General features: G+C 39.5%; 1 protein-coding gene and 1 pseudogene across 2 annotated transcripts in view; one reads left to right on the forward strand and one right to left on the reverse strand.

Moving 5' to 3' along the window:
* NINL (ninein like) overlaps window positions 1-24,434 on the reverse strand; it is a 190,609-nt gene that overhangs the window by 159,271 nt on the left and 6,904 nt on the right. The gene's annotated exons all lie outside the window — the stretch shown is intronic.
* On the forward strand, window positions 16,110-18,579 carry LOC119516040 (annotated as a pseudogene).

Raw genomic sequence — 24,434 nt, forward strand, 5'->3', positions numbered from 1 at the left:
CTTCAGGAAGAAAGTACTACTTTACTGACACCTGATTTTGGACTTCTCCTAACCTCAAAACTGTGAACCAATAAATTCCCTTTGTTTAAGCAAACACATTGCATAGTATTTGTTTCAGCACCCAGGAAATTAAAACAGGAACCTAAAATTTGTAAATGATCAGTAGACTGCTCATGACCCTTTAAAGCAGGTGGCCCTAATATACACATGCCCAGACAAGGTACAAGAATTTTTACTGAGGCCAAGACCTGGAGCCTGGCATCCCTGGATGTTCCATTCACCTCCCAGCTCTGAGTTCTGGTCATTTCCCAAGGATCTTCCGGGGAATAGGCTGAAGATTGCTGTTTCTCCAGGAACTTACAACCGTGTGAATTCTTCTTAGTCTTGGGGGTCTGTCTTGTGAAGTCTAACGCCCCCTTTCAAGGCACTTGCTCTCTCCTTTCCCCTAGCATGACCCCTTCAAGGAACCTGGAGCCCTAAAACAAACAAGTAAGGGAGCCACTACCTGAGCACTTGAAAAGTAAATGGTAGCAGACAGACTGAGGAAGGCCACTGAACCAGCAGTGGGTTTCCTCTGTTTTCTTAACTCAGATATTTCCCAGCCTGGATTCAAAGGCAAATTGAAGCACAGAACTGTACACAGGGTGCAGAGAGAAAGAGCTCCAGGGAAAGCCTTTGTGTCTGGTCCAAGTCATGGGAAGACTCCATGGGTCAGAGAAACTGAGGGAAATCACCTGCTTTGTTTTTTCTGTTCTCTTCTAGATTAGCTGTTAGGCAATCCCAAGGTGGAGGTGATGGCACCATCCAAGGGAGCAGAGAGCTTCTCTTTGATCAGAAGAAGTGTGGACCCAAGAGCACAGGGAAAATTCCAGTTGCTTTTTTCTCTCAACCCTCTTGTCACTTCCCCAGAGGGAGGCATCACTAGAAATGTTCGGCAGAGATGGGAAACTAAATTCAGCTTCCTCATCAAAAGACCTGGAAGGAAGACCCCTGGAAGCCAGAAAGTGTCAGAGCATGGAGCAAAGAGGGCTCAAGAATGCAATCCTATCAAGTTGTGTAGGAACTCCGGGACTCACTCCAGAGTGCACATGTACAGCTCTCACCCTAAACACCCTACCAAAGGCTTTCAGAACATACCATAGAGTAGACCACCACCCAAACCCCACACTGGTCCCGGGTGATGCACATGTGGCACAGATCTGAACAGCCCTACAGTGACTTTGAAAACTGAACTGACATTGAAAGCACATTCCACAGAAAGCAGGCAGACACTTACGACCTGAATTGAACTAGGTTGACTGCCCACTAAAATTAAATTTTGAAAAGTCTCCTTCGGTTTTAAACAAGACCCAGAGTTGTATAACGTAATATTCAAAATGGCCAAGATACAATAAAAATTATTTGATATATGAAACAAGAAAAATCTCAACATATCACAAGGGAGAAGATAACAGCCTCTAACACTGAGATGACACAAATGTTGATATTATCAAAGACTTTACCAATGCTCCAAGAAGTAGGGTAAAATGCTCTTGAAACAAATGGGAAGACACAAAGTCTCATCAGAGTAAAGAAGATACAAAAGCCATTCTAGTGGGTATGATGTGGTATCTCATCATGGTTTGGGGGTTGTAGGAGTTCTTTATATATTATGGATATTAAACACTTATCAGGGAAATATTTGCCAACTATCTTCTCCTGTTCTGTAGATTTTCTTTTTACTTTCTTAATAAAATGTCCTTTGATACACCAAAAAAAGAAATAACCCAATTTTTTAATGGGCAAAGGATTTGAATAGACATTCTCCAAAGAAGCCATACGAATGACCAACAAACATGAAAAGATGCTCAACACCATTAGCCATTAGGGAAATGTCAATCAAATCACAATGAGATACCACCTCACACCCACTAGAATGGCTATTTAAAAAACAGAAAATAACAAGTGCTGATGAGGATGCAGAGAACTAGGAACACTCATGCATTGCAGGTGGGAATGTAAAATGGTGCAGCCATTTTGGAAAAAACAGTTTGGTGGAGTCTCAGAAAGTTAAACATAAAATTATCATGTGACCTGGCATTTCCAGCCAAAAGAAATGAAAACAGGGGCTTGATATTTGTATACATACATATATTCCTAGCAGCATTATTCACAATTGCCAAAAGGTGGAAGCAAACCAAATGTCGATCAGCAGATAAACGGGTAAACAAAATGTGGTATATACTTACAATGGAATGTTATTCAGCCTTAAAAAGGAATGAAATTCTGATACATGCTACTCTCATGGATGAACTCTGAAGATATCAAACTGAGGGCAGATATTGTATGAGTCCTCCTACATGAAATAGCAAGGACATGTAAACTAATAGAGTCTGAAAATAGAATACAGGTTACCAGGGACAAAAAGGAGGAGGAATGGGGAGTTAAATGGGTGAAGGAAGGAAGGAAGGAAGGAAGGCAATAAATGGCAAATGTGGCAAAATATTAAAAGTTGGTGGATCTGGGTATCTGGGTTGTGATACATGGATAGTTGGAAAAATGCTCAATATAATACTTTAGTTGGAAAATGCTTAGTATAGTCTTTAGTAGCTAGAAAATGTTTATTATAAACATTTTACTCAAGCAGCTTTGATTCATTTTAAGCCTAAAAGCCCTTGCTAGCATGGCTTGCTGTGACGTAATCTCAAAAGTTTACTCTCTGATCCCAGTTATATTAATGAGACTTTCCCAGCTTTGCCTGCAGATAAGATTAGAGTCTAAAGCAGATGGGACAAAGCCAGAAACACCAGATGGACTAATAAATCAACACTCTCCTCTCTTTGAAGAACAAGATCAAAGCCTGAATGGTCAGCAAAAGAAAAAGAGGAGAACCTATAAGATAATAAAATATGCTGACCAAACAAGAATAAAGCAAGTGACCATTACTCAATTACTCAATTTTAATGAATCTTGGGACTTTTACTTAGTTTTTGGGTTTTCTGGTTTTTGTTTTTTCGTTCTCCTCTGGACCTTTGCCATTCCTTTGTCTGTTTGTGCTATAAAAGCCCAAATCACCTTTCTTACTTCCAACTCATCTTGAAAGGACTTTTTTCCTCCAGTTCTTTGTGGATGCATCCTCAACAAACTCACTTTCTCAACATAGCAAAGAGACCCGTTTCTCTGTTTGATGCAGGATCAGGCAGGCCTAACTATTGAAGACTGTGTTTTTTTGACAGTAACAGTTGGGGGGTATTTTGAATTTCTCTGTATGGGTTTTGTATTATTCTTGCAACTATTCTGTAAATTTGAACGTATTTCAAAATTAAAAATTTAAAAAGAAAAAAGTGCTTAGAAATAAAAATGATAGAACTCCCAGTTTCAGATCAGATATCTTAAAGAGTCTGCAAGTCATCACTCCCATCCTTATAAGAAAAAAGGCTCAACAAACTGAAAATCAATAACTTTTCATAGATCCATCTGAGAATGAGACCACAGGACAAATCACCACACTGAAAAACTGAAAGACAGTAAGTACAGAGAATTCTGCTCTACCGGGAGCAGAAGTCACTGGAGCCACTAACTGGTAGGAATACCTAGATAGTAATTGACACATTGCTGCAGGTTGCATGTGGACTAGCTAGAGAGTTAAAAACTCATAGGAGACTAGTCTTTGGGGAAAGTGAAGACTGGGGAAAATGTTTTGCTTTGGTCACGGGGATAATGAAAGCAACTGTTTTGAAATACATGCAGGGGAAATCCTGAAATACACCCAGAGCAATCTATTCTCCTTAACAAAGGCCACCCCTCAAGGGATACTAATTTACCAGATCCATACAGAACTAGAGGAAGGGCAATTTGACAGCTCAAGTCTCCACTAGTCTTCCTGCCTCACATAAGGGGAAAAAAAGGAAAGGGTCAGAGCTTAGGGGCTCCAGCACACTTAAAAAAAAAAAAAAAAAAGATTTAATCATAAGATTATATAACACTTCCCCTCCCAAACACCTTACCAACACATCAACAGAGCTTCATTATAATAACAATGTATTATAACTGAGAGCTGCAAGGCACAGACTCTATTTAAGAAGGAGTTTCTAGATATGACTCCCGGGGATGAATGTGGACCCGGCATCGTGGGACTGAGAATATCTTCTTGACCAAAAGGGGGATGCAAAATGAGACGAAATAGTTTCAGTGGCTGAGAGATTTCAAATGGAGTCGAGAGGTCACTCTGGTGGACATTCTTATGCACTATATAGATAACACCTCTTAGGTTTTAATCTATTGGAATAGCTAGAAGTAAATACCTGAAACTACCAAACTCCAACCCACCAGTCTGGACTCCTGAAGACAATTACATAATAATGTAGATTACAAGGGGTGACAGTGTGATTGTGAAGACCTTGTGGATCACACCCCCTTTATCTAGTGTATGGATGAGTAGAAAAATGGGGATAAAAACTAAAGGACAAATGGGGTGGGATGGAGGGATGATTTGGGTGTTCTTTTTTCACTTTTATTTTTTATTCCTGTTCTGGTTCTTTCTGATGTAAGGAAAATGTTCAGGGATAGATTGTGGTGATGAACGCATAACTATGTTATCATACTGTGGACAGTGGATTGTATACCATGGATGATAGCATGGTGTGTGAATGTATTTCAATAAAGCTGAATTAAAAAAACAAACAAACAAACAAAAAAACCAAATGGAAAGATCGAAACAAAAAAACAAAAAAACAAAAAAACAAAAAAAAAAAAAGGAGTTTCTAGAGAAACCCAAAGATAACAGGGGAGACAAAAACAAGGACATTAGAGAAAACCAAAATCTCTGACACTCACAGCCACAGCAAAGGAACACAGCCAAACTCCTAGCAGGATAAACATACAACCTCACATTAAAGGCTGATTCACTTCAGTTCCAATTGTCTAATACATCATGTCTGGCTATCAATAAAACATTACACGGTATGCTAAAAGTCAAGAGAAAACACAATCTGAGAATAAAGCAAGCATCAGGACCAGACTCAGATACGGCAAAAATTTTGCAATTTCCAGAACAGGTACTTAAAATAATTATGATAGAGTTCCAGGGTGCAACCAGTCGGACAGGGGCTTCTGCACCACACAGTGAGGACTTAGCTAGAAAGTCAGAGAGATTGCGTTTAGGCCAGCTGAGTGTTCAGCCCAGAACGCTGCTGGGGATGGGCAATTGGAATTGGCTGACAAGCGCAGAAGGGAGCAGCCTTCCATTCTCCGTGCACCCTTTGCAGTAGTTAGCTGGGGTGATAACCATTCACAGCCCCACGGCTGAGGGCTCCTGTGCTGGGGACTGGTGGTTGGAGCCAGCAGACAAGTGCAGAAGGGAGCAGCTTTCTAGACCCCATGCACCCATCTCAGCAGTTGGCTGGGGAGATAACCCATCACAGCCCTGCAGCTGGGAGCTCCCATGAGGGAAGTTGAGATTTGACAGACTTGTGACCATGACCACTCTTCCTCCTGGGAAGCCCATGGTGTGCACAGCCAAGAGACAAGGGACACATGTGCGCATGGCAGACAGGGACTGTGGGGCATTTGAGATGGAAGGTGACATGCACAGCTCTGCAGCCCCACAGTGGTCCACTCGCAGCCCCGGGAATTGCCAGGAACACTGTGCCGTGGAGCAGACTCCCTGTTGAATGTGCAGAACTTGTTCTCCTCCCACAGGGCGGGTGACCCCAGCGCACATGGAGAACTGATGTGCTGATTGGATTTCAACCCGGTTTGCACACTTCCTAGAGTATAGATGAAATTAGGGGAGAGCTTGCTTGAGGGTAAGAAGTGGCTCAAGAGCGCCATCTGCCAGTAGGACAGGGAAAGTGCACTCCACCAAGCTGTACCATTGCCAAATTACAGATAAATGTTCAAATAATTCTGCATATCCTAAAATAACTTTATCAAGATAAGCAAATGCCACAAAGCCAACAACAACAGAAAATCATAAAGCATATGAGGAAACCAGAAGATATGGGCAACTCAAACAAATTAAAAAACCAGAGGAGACACAGAACTTGGAGCAATTAAAGAAGTACACACAAATCTCCAAAACAACTTCAATGAGATAGCAAAGTACACAAAGGGCATCAAGAAGACCCACAAGAGCATAAAGAACTTGAAAGAGTAAATTAAAAATAGCAGATCTCATGAAACAAAAATATTGTTGATCAAATTAAAATATTTAAGACACACAAAAGCTGATTTGAAAAGGCAGAGGAAAGAATTAGCGAACTAGAGGACAGAACAATGGAATGCAAAAGCACAAAAGAATAAATGGTGAAAAAAAATGAAAAATTTGAAATGGATCTCTGGGGAATGATGGACAACATGACATACACAAATATAACAATCACTGGAGTTCCCAAATGGTAAAAAGAGGAGTAAAGGGCTAGGAAGAGTATTTGAAGACACTGTTAGGGAAAACTTCCAACCCTTATAAATGACATAAATATTCAAATCAAAGATGCCCAACAAATTCCAAATAGATTAAACCCAAATAAACCCACTCTGAGACATATTCTGATAAGACTGTCAAATGCTGAAGAAAAGGAGAAAGTCCTGAAAGCAGCAAGAGAGAAGCGATTCACCACATACAAGGGAAATCACATAAGACAAAGTACGGACTACACAGCAGGCACCATGGCGTTGAGAAGGCAGTGGTGTGATACATTTTAAATTCTGAAAGAGAAAAATTGCCAAGTCAAGAATTCATTGTCCAGCAAAAACCTCCTTCAAAATTGAGGGAGAGTTCAAAATTTTCACAAACAAATGCTGACAGAATTTGTTAACAAGAGACCTGACCTGCCCTGCAAGAAACACTAAAGGGAGCTCTACCGACTGAGAAAAAAAAGAAAGAAGAGAGAGGTCTGGAGAAGGGCACAGACCTGAAGAGTATTAGTAGGATAGCATAAAGGAAGTAAAGAGACAAGAGGAAAAACAGATATGGCAACTAAAAACCAAAGGATAAGACGGTTGGTTCGAGAACTGCCTTCACAGTAATAACATTAAATGTGGATAGATTAAACTCCCCAATTAAAAGATACAGATTGACAGAATGAATTAAAAAGTATGAACCATCAATATGTTGCTTACAAGAGACTCATCTTAGATCCACTGACACACAGAGACTGAAAGTGAAAGGATGGAAAAAAAAACATTCTAATCAAGCTACAGCCAAAAGAAGCAGGGGTAGCAATAACTAATATCAGGTAAAATAGACTTTAAATGTCAAGCTGTCATAAGAGACAAAAAAGGACATGATATACTAATAAAAGGGACAATTCATTAAGAAGAAATAACAATCATAAATGTTTATGCACCCAGTCAAGTACATGAGACAAACATTGGCTAAACTGAAGGAAAAGATGCTTCTACAATAACCATGGGAGACTTCAATACACCACCCCCTTTAAAAGTCAGAGGAACAATAAAGAAATTGAGAACCTAAACACTTGATAATAGGATAAATGAATTAGACTTAACAGACTCATATAGAGCATTATATCCCAAATTACCAGGATGTACATTCTTCCCTAGTGCTCATGGAACCTTCTCCAGGAGAGATTATATGCTGGGGCATACAACAAGTCTCAATATATTTAAAAAGACTGAACTGATTCAAAGCATATTCTCTGACCACAATGGAATGCAGCTAGAAGTTAATAACCATCAAAGAACCAGAACACTCACAAATATGTTGAGGGTAAACGACACACTCCTAAACAATCACTGCGTTAAAAGAGAAATTGCTAAATATTTAGGGATGAATGAAAATGAGAACACAACATCTCAAAACCTATGGGATGCAGTGAAGACACTGCTGAGGGGGAAATTTATAGCTCTGAATGCATACATTAAAAAGGAAGAAAGAGCTAAAATCAAAGAACTAATGGAACAACTGAAGAAGCATGAAAATGAACAGCAAACTAACCCTAAATCAAGTAGAAGAAAAGAAATAGGATTAAAGCAGAGATAAACAATATGGAGAACAACAACAACAAATAGAATAAATAAAACAAAAAGTTGGTTCTTTGAGAAGATCAACAAGATTGGCAAACCCTTAACTAGACTGACAAAGTCAAAAAGAGAGAAGACCTAAATAAACAAAATCATAAATGAGAGTGGGGGGACATTACTGTGGATCCTGAAAAAATTTAAAAAATCACAAGAGGATACTATGAACAACTGTATACCAACAAACTAGATAATTTAGAGGAAATGGATAATTTCCTGGAAACACATAAACAACCAAACTGACCCGAGAAGAAATAGAAGATCTCAACAAACGAATCACAAGTAAAGAGATCCGATCAGTCATCAAAATCTTCCTATGAATAAAAGTCCAGGGCCACTCTCTTTCTAGCTAAGCCAACTTGAAAGGTGAAATAACTGCCCTCCCCACTACGTGGGATCAGACACCCAGGGGAATGAATCTCCCTGGCAATGTGGAATATGACTCCCGGGGAGGAATGTAGACCTGGCATCGTGGGATGGAGAACATCATCTTGACCAAAAGAGGGATGTGAAAAGAAATGAAATAAGCTTCAGTGGCAGAGAGATTCCAAAAGGAGCCGAGAGGTCACTCTGGTGGGCACTCTTACGCACACTTTAGACAACCCTTTTTAAGTTCTAAAGAATTGGGGTAGCTGGTGGTGGATACCTGAAACTATCAAACTACAACCCAGAACCCATGAATCTCGAAGACAATTGTATAAAAATGTAGTTTATGAGGGGTGACAATGGGATTGGGAAAGCCATAAGGACCACACTCCACTTTGTCTAGTTTATGGATGGATGAGTAGAAAAATGGGGGAAGGAAACAAACAAACAAACAGACAAATGTACCCAGTGTTCTTTTTTACTTCAATTGCTCTTTTTCACTTTAATTATTATTCTTGTTATTTTTGTGTGTGTGCTAATGAAGGTGTCAGGGATTGATTTAGGTGATGAATGTACAACTATGTAATGGTACTGTGAACAATCGAATGTACGATTTGTTTTGTATGACTGCGTGGTATGTGAATATATCTCAATAAAATGAAGATTAAAAAAAAAAAAAAAAAAAGTCCAGGGCCAGATGGCTTGACAGGGGAACTTTACCTAACTTTCCAAAAAGAACTGACACCATTCCTGCTCAAACTCTTTGAAAAAAAAAAATGAAGAAAATGGAATGCTACCTAATTCACTCTATGAAGCCAACATCACTCTAACACCAAAATCAAGTAAAGATGCTACAAGAAAAGAAAAACTACAGGCCAATCTTCCTAATGAATATAGATGCAAAAATCCTAAACAAAATACTTGCAAATCAAATCCAAAGATGCATTTTAAAAGTCATACACCACAACCAAGTGTGGTTCATCCCAGGCATGCAAGGGTGGTTCAACAAAAGAATATCAATCAATGTAATACAACACATTAACAAATCAAAAGGGAAAAATCATATGATCCTCTCAATAGATGCTGAAAAAGCATTCAACAAAACTCAGCATCTTTTTGGATAGAATCACTCCAAAAGGTAGGAATTGAAGGAAACTTCCTCAACATGATAAAAAACATATATGAAAAACCCACGGCCAGCAAAGTACTCAATGGTAAGAGACTGAAAGCCTTCCCCCTAAGATTGGGAACAAGACAAGGATGCCCACTGTCACCACTATTATTCAACATTTTGCTAGAAGTTCTAGTCATAGCAATCTGGCAAGACAAAGAAATAAAAGGCAACCAATTTGGAAAGGAAGAAGTAAAAGTGTCATTATTTGCAGATGACATAATTATATATTTGGAAAATCCTGTGAGAGATCGATAACAAAGCTACTTGAGCTAACAAACAAATACAGCAAAGTGGCGGTGTGCCGGTTTGGATGTATTATGCCTCCCCAAACACCATGTTCTTTTTTTTTTTTTTTTTTTTAAATAAATTCAAAGTTATAGGAACAGTTGCAAAAACAATACTAACCCCATACACAGAATTCCATCGTACCCTGATCCCCCTCCTCCGACAGCTCAATCCACCAACTTTAACATGCTGTCACATCACTATTTCTTTCCCTCCCTCCTTCCCTCCCTATCTATCATCCATCATCTATTCCTCTGTCTTCTGAACATATGAGAGCTAGCTGCACACATCCTTGAACATACACTATAATTCACGTATGTACTTCCCATGAACAAGCACATTCTTTTATGCAATCCCATTAAGCGCAGCTAAGAAGTACAAGAGATTCAACAATGATACTAAGCTTACATTCTATATTTCCTTTTCCTTATGTCTCAACTGTGTCCCTTTGAGCCACCTGTCCTCCATCCTCCAATCCCATCCAAGTTCATCCTTGGCATTCAATTGTCATCTATTTAGACTGTCTTTTTTTTTTTTTTTCAGTTGTGGAAACATATATACAGCCTAAATCTTTCCAATCCACCCCCTCCCTAGCCTTCCATTAGTGGGATTAATCACATTTAGAATGTTGTAATGCTCTTTCCCACCATCCATTACTAGAAATTTCCCTTCACCTCAAACAGCAACCCTACACTCATTTCTTAACTCCCCATTGCCCCTTCCCCCATTTCTCTTAACCCATACTCTACTTTTCATCTTCAGGGTTATATTCTCTGATAATTTCTTTGTGTTTACTGTGGGGCTTAAAATTAACCTCTTAAATCCATAACAATCTTGTTTTTCTTTGATACCACCTTCACTTCAATAGGACACATAAACTATGTTCCTATACTCCTCCATTCCCCCACCTTTACATAGTTGTCTAAAATTACATATTTTACGTTGAGTTCAAAACCACTGATTTGCCATTAGAGTTTGTGTATTTTATATCATGTAGGAAGTAAATAGTGGAGTTATGGTTAAAAAATTATTGACTTCTATTTGCATTCCATTGTGGTTGGAGAACGTGCTTTGACTATATTCAATTTTTTTTTCTTTTTTAATTTCTTGAGGCTTGTTTTATGTCCCAGCTTATGGTCCCCTCTGGAGAAAGATCTGTGATCACTAGAGAAAAATGAGTGTCCTGGTGATTTGGAATGTAAGGTACTATATATGTCTGTTAAAATTCTCTATATCCCTTTCTCCTTACTTTGTTTCTCTGTTGGTAGGGCTCCCTTTAGAATCTGAAGTAGGGCAGGTCTTTTATTGGCAAAGTCTCTCAGCATTTGTTTGTCTGAAAAAATTTAAGCTCTCCCTCAAATTTGAGGGAGAGTTTTGCTGGATAAAGTATTCTTGGTTGGAAATTTTTCTCTCTCAGAATTTTAAATATGTCATGCCACTGCCTTCTCGCCTCCATGGTGACCGCTGAATAGTCACTACTTAGTCTTATGCTGTTTCCTTTGTATGTGGTGAATTGCTTTTCTCTTTCTGCTTTCAGAACTTGCTCCTTCTCTTCAGTATTTGAGAGTCTGATCAGAGTATGTCTCAGAGTGGGTTTATATGGATTTATTCTATTTGGAGTTCGCTGGGCATTTATGCTTTGTGTATTTATATTGTGTATAAGGTTGGGGAAGTTTTCCCCAACAATTTCTTTTAATACTCTTTCTAGACCTTTATCCATCTCTTCCCCTCCTGGGACACCAATGAGTCTTAAGTTTGGATGTTTTATTTTATCTATCGTATCCGTGAGATCCATTTCAATTTTTTCGATATTTTTCTCCATTCTTTCTTTTGTTCTTTCATTTTCTGTTCTGTGGACTTCTTGGACACTGAGACACTGTTCAGCTTCCTCTAGTCTTGTATTGTGAATATCCAGAGTCTTTTTAATTTGGCCAAAAGTTTCTTTTATTTCCATAAGATCTTCTATTTTTTTTATTTACTCTTGCAATGTCTTCTTTATGTTCTTCTAGGGTCTTCTTTATGTCGCTTATATCCTGGGCCATGGTCTTCTTGATGTTCTTTAAATCCTTTGCCATGTTTTCATTCCTCGATTGTAGTTCTTTGATTAATTTTGCCAGGTACTGTGTCTCTTCTGATATCTTGATTTGTGTGTTTGGAGTTGGATTCTCCATATCGTCTGGTTTTATCATATGCATTAAGATTTTCTGTTGTTTTTGGCCCCCTGGCATTTGTTTTGCTTGATACGGTTCTTTCAAGTTGTAAAAAAAAAAATTACCAATCTAATTTTTCAGAAACACAGTTTGGTGGTGTACACTTTCTCTAACTAACCAGCAGATGGCGTCTGTGAGTCACCTATACCCCTCAAGTCAATTCTCAACCTTGTCCCCGCAGTGTGTGAGGAAATGATTCTTGTGGGGTTCAGGTGGAGAACTCAGTTTGGGTGTGTTGCTGGAGCCATCCGCCCTGAATGGGGGGCATGTGTCCAGGTGGCCAGGGAGGAAGGGCAGCTTTAATATTCAAATCCCCCAGGTTCTCAGAGATTCAAGGCCACCTCAAGAGTCTAAGCCTTCATTCCATTTCAGCCCCAGACCCTCTCTCTTGCTGTCCCACAAACCACCGGACTCAGCGTAGTGTCCCTGGGTTCTACGAGCAGGTCCCCCTGCCCAGCCGCGATCCTCCAGGACCTCTGCTGAGGGAATGCCGTGCTATGTCACCAGTGCACGCTGTCCCTCAAGGGAAGCCCCAGGCCGCCGGGCCATGCAAGGGCGCTTTCAGCCTGATGCAAAGATGGCCGAACAGGGCGTCTCAACCCCCACTCCTCATACAGTTCCTCCTTCCCAGCTCTGGGACAACTGGCGGGGCTCTGGGCTGTGGGCACGGCCCCAGGCAGGAATTTATCCAGCCCTCCGGGAGCCAGCTGCTAGCCGCGGGGTTTCTTTCTGCTTCCGGCTCTCCCTTCTGTTCCCCTGGTCCTGAGGGTATCTGCAGCGGGCTATCTTCCAGGCCAGACACCGAGAGGCCGACCCAGCCCCCTCTTGCTGTGTTTTACGGCGTTGTTCCCACTATCGCAACTGCAGCCACTCCTGGGTTTTTCCCATTTTTTTTTTTTAAAGAGCCAGTCGGTCTCCAAATGCCAAACCCTGGCTTCCCCAGACTGCCGAGCAGCTGTGGGTCTTCAAGCCAGCTTACTCACTCGTTTTAGAATGCAGACTCCCAGTTTTACCAAGTATATGGCCCCTGTGGAACTAGCAGACCTCATCCAGCTGGCACATCACTGTAATCAGTATTCTGGGTCACTTTCTGGTTTTTATCCAGTGTTTTTCATGGAGGTGTTTTTTTTTGCCCTGTCTCACATAGCCGCCGTCTTAGTTTCTCCAACACCATGTTCTTTTAATCCAATCTTGTGGGAGCAGACGTATTACTGTTGATTAGTTTGGAACGTATTGTGGCTCCTACGGAGATGTGACTCAACCAACTGTGAGCGAGACCTTTGATTAGATAATTTCCATAGAGGTGCTACCCCACCCATTCAGGGTGTGTGTTAATTAAATCACTGGAATCCTATAAAAGAGTTCACAGACAGAAGAAGCTTCGAGCAGCTGAGAGTGACATTTTGGAGAGCAGCTGATTTTGAAGAATGCACAGGAGCTGAGAGAGGAGGTGAAACACAACCCACAATCAGCAGACACCAGCCACGTGCCATCCCAGCTAACAGAGGTTTTCCAGATGCCACTGGCTTTCCTTGGTGAAGGTTTACTTGTGTTGATGCCTTAATTTGGACATTTTCATGGCCTTCAGACTGTAAGTTTGTAACCAAATAAACTCCCTTTATAATAAAAGCCAATCCATTTCTGGTATTTTGCATAACGGCAGCATTAGCAAACTGGAATGGGCGGGATACAAGATTAATGTGCAAAATCAGTTATGTTCCTATACACTAGAAATGACCTAACTGAAGAGACACTCGAGAAAAAAATTCCATTCACAATAGCAACTAAAAGAATCAAGGACATAGTAATAAACTTAAACAAGGACACAAAGACCTCTACACTGAAAATTACATAACTTTCCTAAAAGAATTCAAAGGGGACCTAAAGAAGTGGAAGATATTCCCTGTTCATGGATAGGAAGGCTAAACATTGTTAAGATGTCAATTCTACTCAAACTGATCTACAGATTCAATGCAATTCCAATCAAAATTCCAACAACATACTTTGCACACTTCAAAAAGCTTCTTACTTAATTTATTTGGATGGGAAAGGGGCCTCAAATTGCTTAAAACATTCTAAAAAAGAAGAATGAAGTGGGAGGACTCACACTTCCTGACTTTAAAGCCTACTATTAAGCCACAGTGGTCAAAACAGCATAGCACTGGTGCAAAGATAGACAAACTGATCAATGGAATCGAATTGAGAGTTCAGAAATAGACCCCAGATCTATGGTACGCTGATTTTTTATAAGGCCCCCAAATCCACTGAGCTGGGACAGAATACTTTCTTCAACAAATGGGGCTGGGAGAACTGGATATCCATATCCAAAAGAATGCAAGAGGACCCCTACCTCACACCTTATAAAAAAATGAACTCAAAGTGGATTAAAGACCTCAATATAAGAGATAGTACCACAAAACTCCTGTAAGATAATGTAGGCAAACATCTTCAAGACCAAGTATTAGCAGGTAGCTTCTTAGACCCTATACACAAAGTATAAGCAATGAAAGAAAAAATACATGAATGGGAACTCCTCAAAATCAAAAGCTTCTGTACCTCAAAGGAATTTGTCAAAAAGGTGAAGGAACAGCCAACGCAATGGGAGAAAATATTTGGAAACCATATATCTGATAAAAAAGTTTTATGTACATATGTAAAGAAATCCTACAACTCAACAATAGTATACAAACAGCTCAATTATAAAATAGGCAAAAGATACAAAGACATTTTTCTGAAGAGGAAACACAAATGGCTAAGAAACACAGGAAAAAAAAATGTTCATACTTGAAGGCTATTAGGGAGCTGCAAATCAAAATCACAATGAAATACCATCTCACACCAATCAGAATGGCTGCCATTAAATAAACCAGAAACTACAAATGCTGGAGAGGATGTGGAGAAATTGGAACACTTATTCATTGCCGCAGGGAATGTAAAATGGTACAACCGCTGAGAAAGACAGTTTGGTGGTTCCTCAGATAACTAGAGATTGAGTTACCCTACAATCCAGCAATTTCACTCTCAGTATATACCCAGAAGATCTGAAAGCAGTCATATGAACAGACATTTGCACTCTGATGTTCATAGTGGCATTGTTCACAATTGCCAAGAGATGAAAACAATTCAAGTGTCCTTCAACAGACAAGTGGATAAACAAAATGTGGTATATACACACGATAGAATACTATGCAGCAGTAAGAAGGAACGAGGTCCTGAAACATGACAACATGGATGAACCTTGGAGACATAATGCTGAGTGAAATAAGACAGACACAAAAGGAGAGATATGGTATGTTACCACTAACGTGAACTCCGTGAACAATGTAAAATAATGTCTTATAATGTAGAATATGGGGGACCTAGTAACAGAAAGAAGCTAGTGAAGGAGGAATGATAATCTAATATGGACAGACATGATAATGAAGGTGAACTTAAAGGTATGAGAATGGACATGGGTGATGATTGTTCATTAATGGGATTATAAGTATTAGTGCTGTACTGCAGGTGAACATGATTGAAAGTGGTTGTTTAAAGGCATGTAACCCACAGAACAGCAAATATAAATAAGTGTTTGCAAGATATACTTATAAGGTATGACACTGGTACAAAGAGTTAACAACAGAGCAGTATATGAAAAAACTACCCATTACATATTATAGACTATATTTAATAGAAATATCTTACCAGCGCTACACTAATACTACAGATGAACAATTAGCGGATGACAAGAGTTCTGGAGTGCTTTGTGTTACAATAATTGTTTAAAATTGAGAGAGATGATGATTGTACAACTAAGTGAAGATAATGTGAGACACTGGATGTTTACCTTGGACAAAATATATGTTATGTGATTAGGAACCCCCTACTTAATAATCAAGCCCACCATCTTGAAGCTTGCTCTTGTGAAACTTAGGGCTGTAAATGGGAGACTAAGCTTTCCTATAATTATGCCTAAGAGGTACCTCCAGAGAACCTCTTTTGTTGCTCTGATGTGGCCTTTCTCTAAGAACAACTGTGCAAATAAATCCATTAACCTCCCCCCTACATGGGACATGACTCCCAGCGGAGTAAATCTTCCTGGTGACATGGGACGCGACTCCCAGGAATGGGCCTGGCCGTGGCATCAAGGGATTGAAAATGACTTCCTGACCAAAAGGGGGAAAAGAAAGGTAACAAAAACAGGTTACAGAGGCTAAGAAATTTCAAATAGCATCATGAGGCTATCCTGGAGGTTACTATTATGCGAGGTCCAGCTAGATACCACAAATGGCCACAGTATGCCAAGCCCTAACCAACAGTGGTCCCCAAATACCTAATTCTGTATCTGAGACTCAATAAAACTTTCACTCACTAAGTTTCTCTCTCAGAAACTAAAATCCACCAGAGTGTTCCTATGCCAGACAAGTCCTAAAACCCAGAAGCAACAGCCTATTTAAGAACAACCAGATGCAGACCCCTTTCCCATACTGACATCCGTTTTCAATATGAAAAAATTAGGGCAGTCACTGCTTATATACCCCTAAAGATCTAACAAGTGATTAAATGAGAGGAAGGGGTAGCAACAGACATGACAGGATTTAACAAAGGATTATGAATACTGAATCTTTATATAAGTACTTGTTTTAGATGCTAGGGTATTAGAAGAGCTAGAAGGAAATAACTGAAATGGTGGAAATGTAACCCATAAATTCTTTGAAATTTGCTCTTAGCTACTCGTTAAACCGTACTTTGAAAGTTATCACCTTTCTGTATATACCTTACATTTCACAATAAGGAAACAACTGAAACTCTGGAACTGTAACCCACAACATTCTTTGAAATTACCTAACACAACTACTCGTTAAATTGTACTTTGAAAGTTATCACCTTTCTGTATATATGTTATATTTTACAACAGGGAAATAACTGAAATGCTGGAACTGTATCCCATAACATTCTTTGAAATATCCTCTCTAACTACTTGTTAAGTTGTACTTTGAAAGTTATCACTGTTATGGATATATGTTAAATTTCACAATAAAAATATATTTTTAAAAAAAAGCAGATGAAGGAAGATTTTGTCAGTAATCTCAATGGAACCAGCATGCTGGAAACCATCCAGGGCTTGTGCTTTCCTGTATTCTGTCTTTTGCAAAGGAATTCCGACCATTTTCTCACAACACATCTGTTATTCCCCTTCACTCACTGGAGGACTCAATTCTTCATTGATTTTGTTTTCTTGATAGTTCCCATGGTGGCCACTTTAACTATTTTGTCTTCATCTCTCCTCCTTGAGCAGCTCACTGTAATTATCTTTGGAGCAAGGCTGCTTTATCAAATGCACTGTAAGAGGGCTTGTTTGCCAGAGTGCCTGTCCAGAAAAATCCTTGAAAAATTCTTGAAAATCAGTCTAGAATCAGAACACATTCCAGCCATCTCCTGTATCTGTGTAATAACGCATTTCCTGCTATTGCCATTTTGGCTGTGAACTTCTCACTTTTCCCCAGATGACTGGCCAAAATGGAGCTCTACGGACAGCAGCAATGGATTTTGAAGTAAGGGGCTTTGTTTTGAGGACTGCACAGGTTTGTCCAGAGGTTAGGAGAAAACCCAATATGATGGGGTCCAGAATTTATTACTGTACAAAGTCATTGTTCTCTGACCATTAATCTTCCTAGGAATGGGATGACTAGTCATTTTATAAAATTCATATACTATCAGGAACATTTAACTGAGTACGGAGTTCACTGGAACTTTTTCTTTACCTTAATAGTTGTGAAACTGATAACATCACTACTTTTGACTCCCCTTCCCCCAAATAAATCCTGGATTGTGGCTGTTAGCATTACTGTGTTATACCGGCTAGCTCTTGACTTTATCCCAGTGAAGAAGTTAACTTTGTATGGCACTAACGGCAGTGGTGCAAGAGTTGGTTTATTAAATGCCAACCAAGAAGGAATAATCTCAACTTTGGGGTATGTGGCAATACACAAGGCTGGTGTGCAAACAGGGTCATACGTGCTTAAGAACTGTTTACAAATCAAAGACTGAATAACAGTAACATGTTGTCGTCTTCTAGCAGCTATTAGCCTTTTCATAGCTCTTTACATAGCTCAAGCAAATGTAGAAGCAGTATCTCGAAGAACGGCCAAATAAGCATTTTGTATTTGGACAGTTGCTTCTAGCCTGATCTTTCTTGGTAGTTTATTACTGAGTGCTATAATTTTGGGTTTTGCCAAATTTCTAATTAAAGGGGCTCTATCAGGTCTTGGAAACATACACAGCCACCTGCAACAAATAAAAAACATTCAGAATCTCTAGTCTCTGAAGCTGAAAGGAACCTAGTCTTTGTGTAATCACAGCTATACACAGAAACCATTATTATTTTTCTTGCTGTCAAATATAACAACTGGCTTGATCAACCTGATGATGGACACATTAAACAGTGTTACCTTGTGGTCTTTATTTGTGCTCTCTTTGTTTACCAACTGTTTAATTATATATGTGCTGTATTTGTAGGATAAGACTATAGAATTTTGGTGATATATATGATTAAAATTTATATGTATGTGAAAAATATTATTTGATGGGGAAGAATAAATACTAAAAGTGAAGAAAATGTGCTTCTGGCAACCCAGTGTTAACCATGTTTTCAACTCTGCAACCTCTGTAACATTAGTAGTAATGTTTACTATTTTAATGGATCTCAACAAAGTAGATCAACAGAGAAGAAAAAAATCCTTGTAATTTGTTAGAATACTTACTAAATTTCAGTATTTCAAAGAAACTTTACAATTGTGACACTGGAATATTAAAGGTGGGGGGGGTTTCACTTATATCACCTTATACCACTAGTTTTTTGTTAATATGTATTACTATTATAATAAAGTTTACATTAAAAAAAGGTAAAGGGATAGAAGAAGACATGCCACTAATCAAAAGAAAGCTGGAGACATACTAGTTTCAGATGAAGCAAACTTCACAACAAGAAAAATTATCAGGGCTAAAAAGGGACATTAAGTAATGAGAAAGGAGCCAATTCTCCTAGAAGACGTAATAATTCTAAATGTGTATACAACCAAAAACAGTGTCAACAAATATTAAGCAAAAATTGATAGAGTTGCAAGGAGAAATAGTTAAATCCTCTATTATAGTTGGAGACGTCAATACCCCTCCATCAGGAATTGACAGGCAGAAAATCAGTACGGCTATACAGTGGCTCCTCATTATTCACAATTCCATATTTGCGAATTCACCTACTTGCTAAAATTTATTTGTAACCCCAAATCAATATCCATGGTAATTCTCGTAATTTGCAGACATGCTCAGAGTAGAGAAAAATGTGAGCACATTCCCAGCTGAGTTTAAACAGGCAACACTCTGCCTTCTTATTTCAACTCTCATACTGTGAACAAGTGTCCTCTTCACAGCGTATACATAGTACCATGTTTTTCACATTTTTGTGCTTTTTGTTGGAGATTTTGCTGTTTAAAATTGCCTCCAAGTGTAGTGGCGAAGCTATCTAGTGCTCCAAAGCACAAGAAGGCTGTGATGGGCCTTAGGGAGAAAATACGAGTGTCAGATAAGCTTTGTTCCGACATGAGTTATAGTGCTGTCAGTTGTGAGTTCAATGCTAACGAACAATACGTACTAAATCAGGTGTCTATAACCAGAAACACACATGAAACAAGGGTATGTACTGATGGGCTAATGAAAACATCATGACCAAGAGCAATGGTTCAGTGTTCACGAATTCAGAATCTGTGGCGACTTTATAGAGCATAAGTACAGTAAATGATGAACACCACCATCAGTCAACTGCATCTAATTCGCATTAATAGGATACTTCACCCAACGACAGCAGAATACACACTCTTCTCAAGCCCACATGAACATTCACCAGGATAAACCACTGAACTGTATACTTCCTCCTGGGAGGCCACTGTGCAGGAGACCTGAGAGATGTGGGTGCAGATATATTCTGGGAGAGGAATAAGACACCAAGGACTAGTAACCTAGATTTTCCTCTTTGAAGAAGGAGGCAAGAGCTCGTGCTGAGAGCAAGCAGCGAGGCAGGCCAAGCCCAGACTTGAAAAGTATTCCTTCCTGAATGCTGCTGAATAACAACTTACACACGGCACAGAGTCACCCCCAGCACTCTCAGCTTCATCAAAATATCAGGATTGCTTGCAGAACCACCCGACCTTGGTCAGCTAGTTGGAGCATCTGGTTCTTGATCAAAGCTAGAAATTCCAAAAGAGGATTCATATAAACACTAACTTCTCTTCCAAAATGCTTGAGATCCTGGACGAGAAAATGTTACTACCCTTAAAAAATATGGCCTGCTCTTAAAACAAGTGTGTGTTTCTGTGAACGCTCCTTATTCATGCATTATTAGCAAGTACGGACAGGGAGGCCGATCGGATGAGGAGCCTGCTGCCTGCCTCAGGGCTTCCCTCCTAGAAAAGCAATGCTGTCAGGACATCCAGAAAATGAGGCTGAGTGATGCCCCCACGTGACGCAGGCACTTACCTAGGGGGATAAACAAATGTATAATAGGTACAGTCTTGCCAAGCATTAAAGAAATACAAAACAATTTAGGAAAGGGCTTCCCACACTTTTCAAAGCAGGGTCCAGGCCCCCATGCAAATGACATCTGGCTCGTCCACGGGGTCATGTTTGGACCTGTGGGAGCTGGGCCAGCACAGACCCTCCCAGTGCTCCCGGACAGGGAAGCCAGCAGGAGGGTCTTTCTGAATAATTCCACTGCACATCCATCCTACCAGCCAGGTGAAGAAACAGTGACAGAACCAGAGAAAGAACGAAGATGCCTAGCACACAGTTATATCTAAAGAGGAAGAAAACAGGAAGACTCTGAAACTCTTTATAGAGTACTATCTCTAAGTCCCGAACTGCACAGAAAAAAAACTGGAAGCCTAACCAAAGGGATTCCGTTAATTAAAAAAAAAAAAAAAAAAAAATCAAAAGCCTAACCTTAGCACAAGGAGGGCATATAAAACTTTGCACTGAAGTGTATGTACACTCATAAACCAGGTAGTTTCTTTTTACCCAGAGAACAGAATGTTTTACTCTAGCTGCAGTGGCATAAAATTACATGTTAGATAAGCTTATTTATATACCTTGTTATTAAACATTCTTCACAAATTTCAATGATTTAATACTTTTTAAGGATGTATTTAATCTATCCAACAGTACCCTATTGTTGAGTGCATGTTTTAAATTTTCTGCTATTATAAAGAACACCTAAGTACAAATTTTTGAAAGCATCTCTATTTCCTTAGTGAATTATTCAATCAATTAGACTTTTCATGCTTCAGAAATAGCTTTGCCAAAATACTCCCCCAGGAAAGCTGCTTATACTCTATAGTAGGTAGAAAGAGGGATAAACTGGAGGCAAGGGAGCACAAGAGTTGCAAGTACAAAATGGAAAAAATAGTGATTGTGGGGGCAGCGGGAAGAAGATTCCTGAGCATGGAAACTAAGGGAGCCAGAGTTATCAGATTTTCAGGCTCACCATATTTTCATGCTTCCGAACCTTTGTTTATGCAGAAATGTCCATTCCAAACCCTCTGGCGTCCTCTTATTCTCACCCAAATTACTGTTCCTCCTAAGTGTTTCCATAAAATTACTTTCATACAGTTGCTATCTCTCTGTATTCTTTGAACATGTAATTATGTGTTACCAAGCTTTGTATTCTGAGGGCTTAACAGCTGCCTTCAGAGTGTGCAATAAATCTTAAGGGGAAAAAAAACCTAACAAGCACATGAACTGTTTCAATAACAAACACGTGTCTATTTAAAAACACGGAAATTAGTGGGACCAAAGAGGGACATGAAAAAGTCCAGGACACACACAGGTTTCAACTCCACAAAAGGCACCTGTACACCTGGAGGAAATGACAGGACCAAAAGGGGTCCAATAAGGTCTATTCCTGTAAGTCATCTAAGTTTGCAATTTTTCAACATTTGCATATTTTGCCATTCTGAGTGGTTTCTTTCTGTGTGATAACTGCAATTCATTTCTATTTCAGTCAAGTGAACTTAAAGGTTGAGGGAGAAAAATAAAAAGGGCTCTGGGAGATATTTACAACACTCAGTCCCTGGAAACACAAGGACCTTTGTGGCAGTCAGCACCACTGGAGATACCCACCTGTCTCTGGTCACCCATTAGGGAGCCTGCTTCTGCTAAATAACCTCTTGATAATAACCTCTTGATAATATTGACTGAGCACCTGTCCTGGATACATCTCTAAGCACTGTATATAAATCATCCCATTTAGCCCTGTGAGGTAGGCACTGTTATCCCCATCTTACAGGTGAGAAAACGGAGGCACAGAGAGGTTAAGTAACTTGCCTGAGGTCACAGAGTTGCTAAGTGAACTAAGACTCATACTGAGGCCGATCTCCAGAATTGGAACAACCAACTTTTCATACGGCCTCCTGCATTCTAACAGCACGCAAACATACAAAGTAGTTTTGAATGTGAAAAAAAAAAAAAAACTGCAGGAGTCAGATATCCAGAATATATGGGAAAACATCTCTTCTAGCTCCAAACCAAACCAAAAAGTCCTAACGTCATTCCAGAATCTGTATTAGTACATCTAAATTATAAGGAAAGCACATTAATGTGACTAGTCCCCCAAATTAAGAAGCAATACTTCGACCAAACATTCCATCGCCCAATCCATTCTATTCATCTCTCATAAAACAGTGAGATGCTTTCTCGTCACCAGAACTAAGGTCTGACTATTAAGAAAATGAAAGAAGAAAAAAAAAATGCAGTCTATAAAATCTATAATGCCAGAAACCCCTAAGACCAACTCACTCCATTCTCATGATTATTCCAATGTTCATATACGAAATCCAGCCATAGAATTAGGAACCTAAAGGCATACCACGCAAAAACTGCTAACCTTTGCTCTCCACACATATTTAAAAGTCCTCGTAATCTGAGAACTGAAACTCTAGGATTCCACTTTTAAAGCATGAGCCTGCCGCGAAGGTCAGTGTCAACACCAACAACTCAAGGGCTCTAAAAGCAGATACAAAACAGCTAAGAGCTAATGTCTTAACTGAAGATAAAATGTGGCATGCTGAGGCGGCAAGCCAAAGTGATGGGGAGATTGCTGCATTTTGTTATTGCAATTACTTGAAGTCTGTGCCAAGCAAAATAAACAAAAACCGTTACAATCCCGGGCTGATGCAAAGTTTCTCCTTAATCAAACAGGATTACTGTAAACTAGAAGGACTTAAAATCTTACCATTTCTAAATCTGACACAAATGAGGTTCAAGGTCAAATGAGTCTTGACGCAGTGCCACAAAAGTTTCCAACACTACAGGGACTGGGAACTGAGATCAGGAAGTTGTCCGCATAATGCAAATCCGTTATCTGAATGTTTCTAGTATTAGATACTTTAAAAATCCCTCCTAAAAGCTGAGCCTACCAAAAGGAGCCGAGAGATCACTCCGGTGGGCACTCTTACGCACAATATAGACAGCGCTTTTTAGGCTCTAATGAATTGGAACAGCTAGCAGTAAATACCTGAAACTATCAAACTACAACCCAGAACCCATGAATCTTGAAGACGATTATATAAAAATGTAGCTTATGAGGGGTGACAATGTGATTGGGAAAGCCATATAGACCACACTCCCCTTTGTCCAGTGATGGATGAATGAATAGAAAAATGGGGGCAAAAAAAAGGCACCCAGTGTTCTTTTTTACTTTAATTGTTCTTTTTCACTTTAATTTTTATCCTTATTATTTTTGTGTGGGTGGTAATGAAAATGTTCAAAAATTAATTTTGGTGATGAATGCATAACTATATAATGAACTGTGAACAACTGAATGTACGCTTCGCATGACTGCATGGTATGTGAATATATCTCAGTAAAAATGAATAAAAAAAAAAAAAAGCTAAGCCTACTTATAATTCACAATTAAGAGTCATCCCCAGAGAACCTCTTTTGTTACTCCAGATGCGGCATCTCTCTCTAAGCCAAATGGGCTTGTGAACTTGCTGCCCTCCTCTCTATATGGGACATGACTCCCAGGGGTATAAGTCTCCCTGGCTATGTGGGACATGACTTCTGGGGATGAGCCTAGACCCAGCATCATGGGTTCGAGAAAGCCTTCTTGACCAAAATGGGGAAGAGAAATGAAACAAAATAAAGTTTCAGTGGCCAAGAGATTTCAAATGGAGTTGAGAGGTAATTCTGGAGGTTATTCTTATGCATTATATAGATATCGCTTTTTAGTTTCTAGTGTATTGGAATAGCTAGAAGAAAATATCTGAAACTGTTGAACTGCATCCCAGTAGCCTTGATTCTTGAAGACGATTGTATAACTATATAGCTTATATGGTATGACTTTGTGA

This window comes from Choloepus didactylus, chromosome 19 (assembly GCF_015220235.1).
Source record: "Choloepus didactylus isolate mChoDid1 chromosome 19, mChoDid1.pri, whole genome shotgun sequence".
NCBI lineage: Eukaryota > Metazoa > Chordata > Mammalia > Pilosa > Megalonychidae > Choloepus > Choloepus didactylus.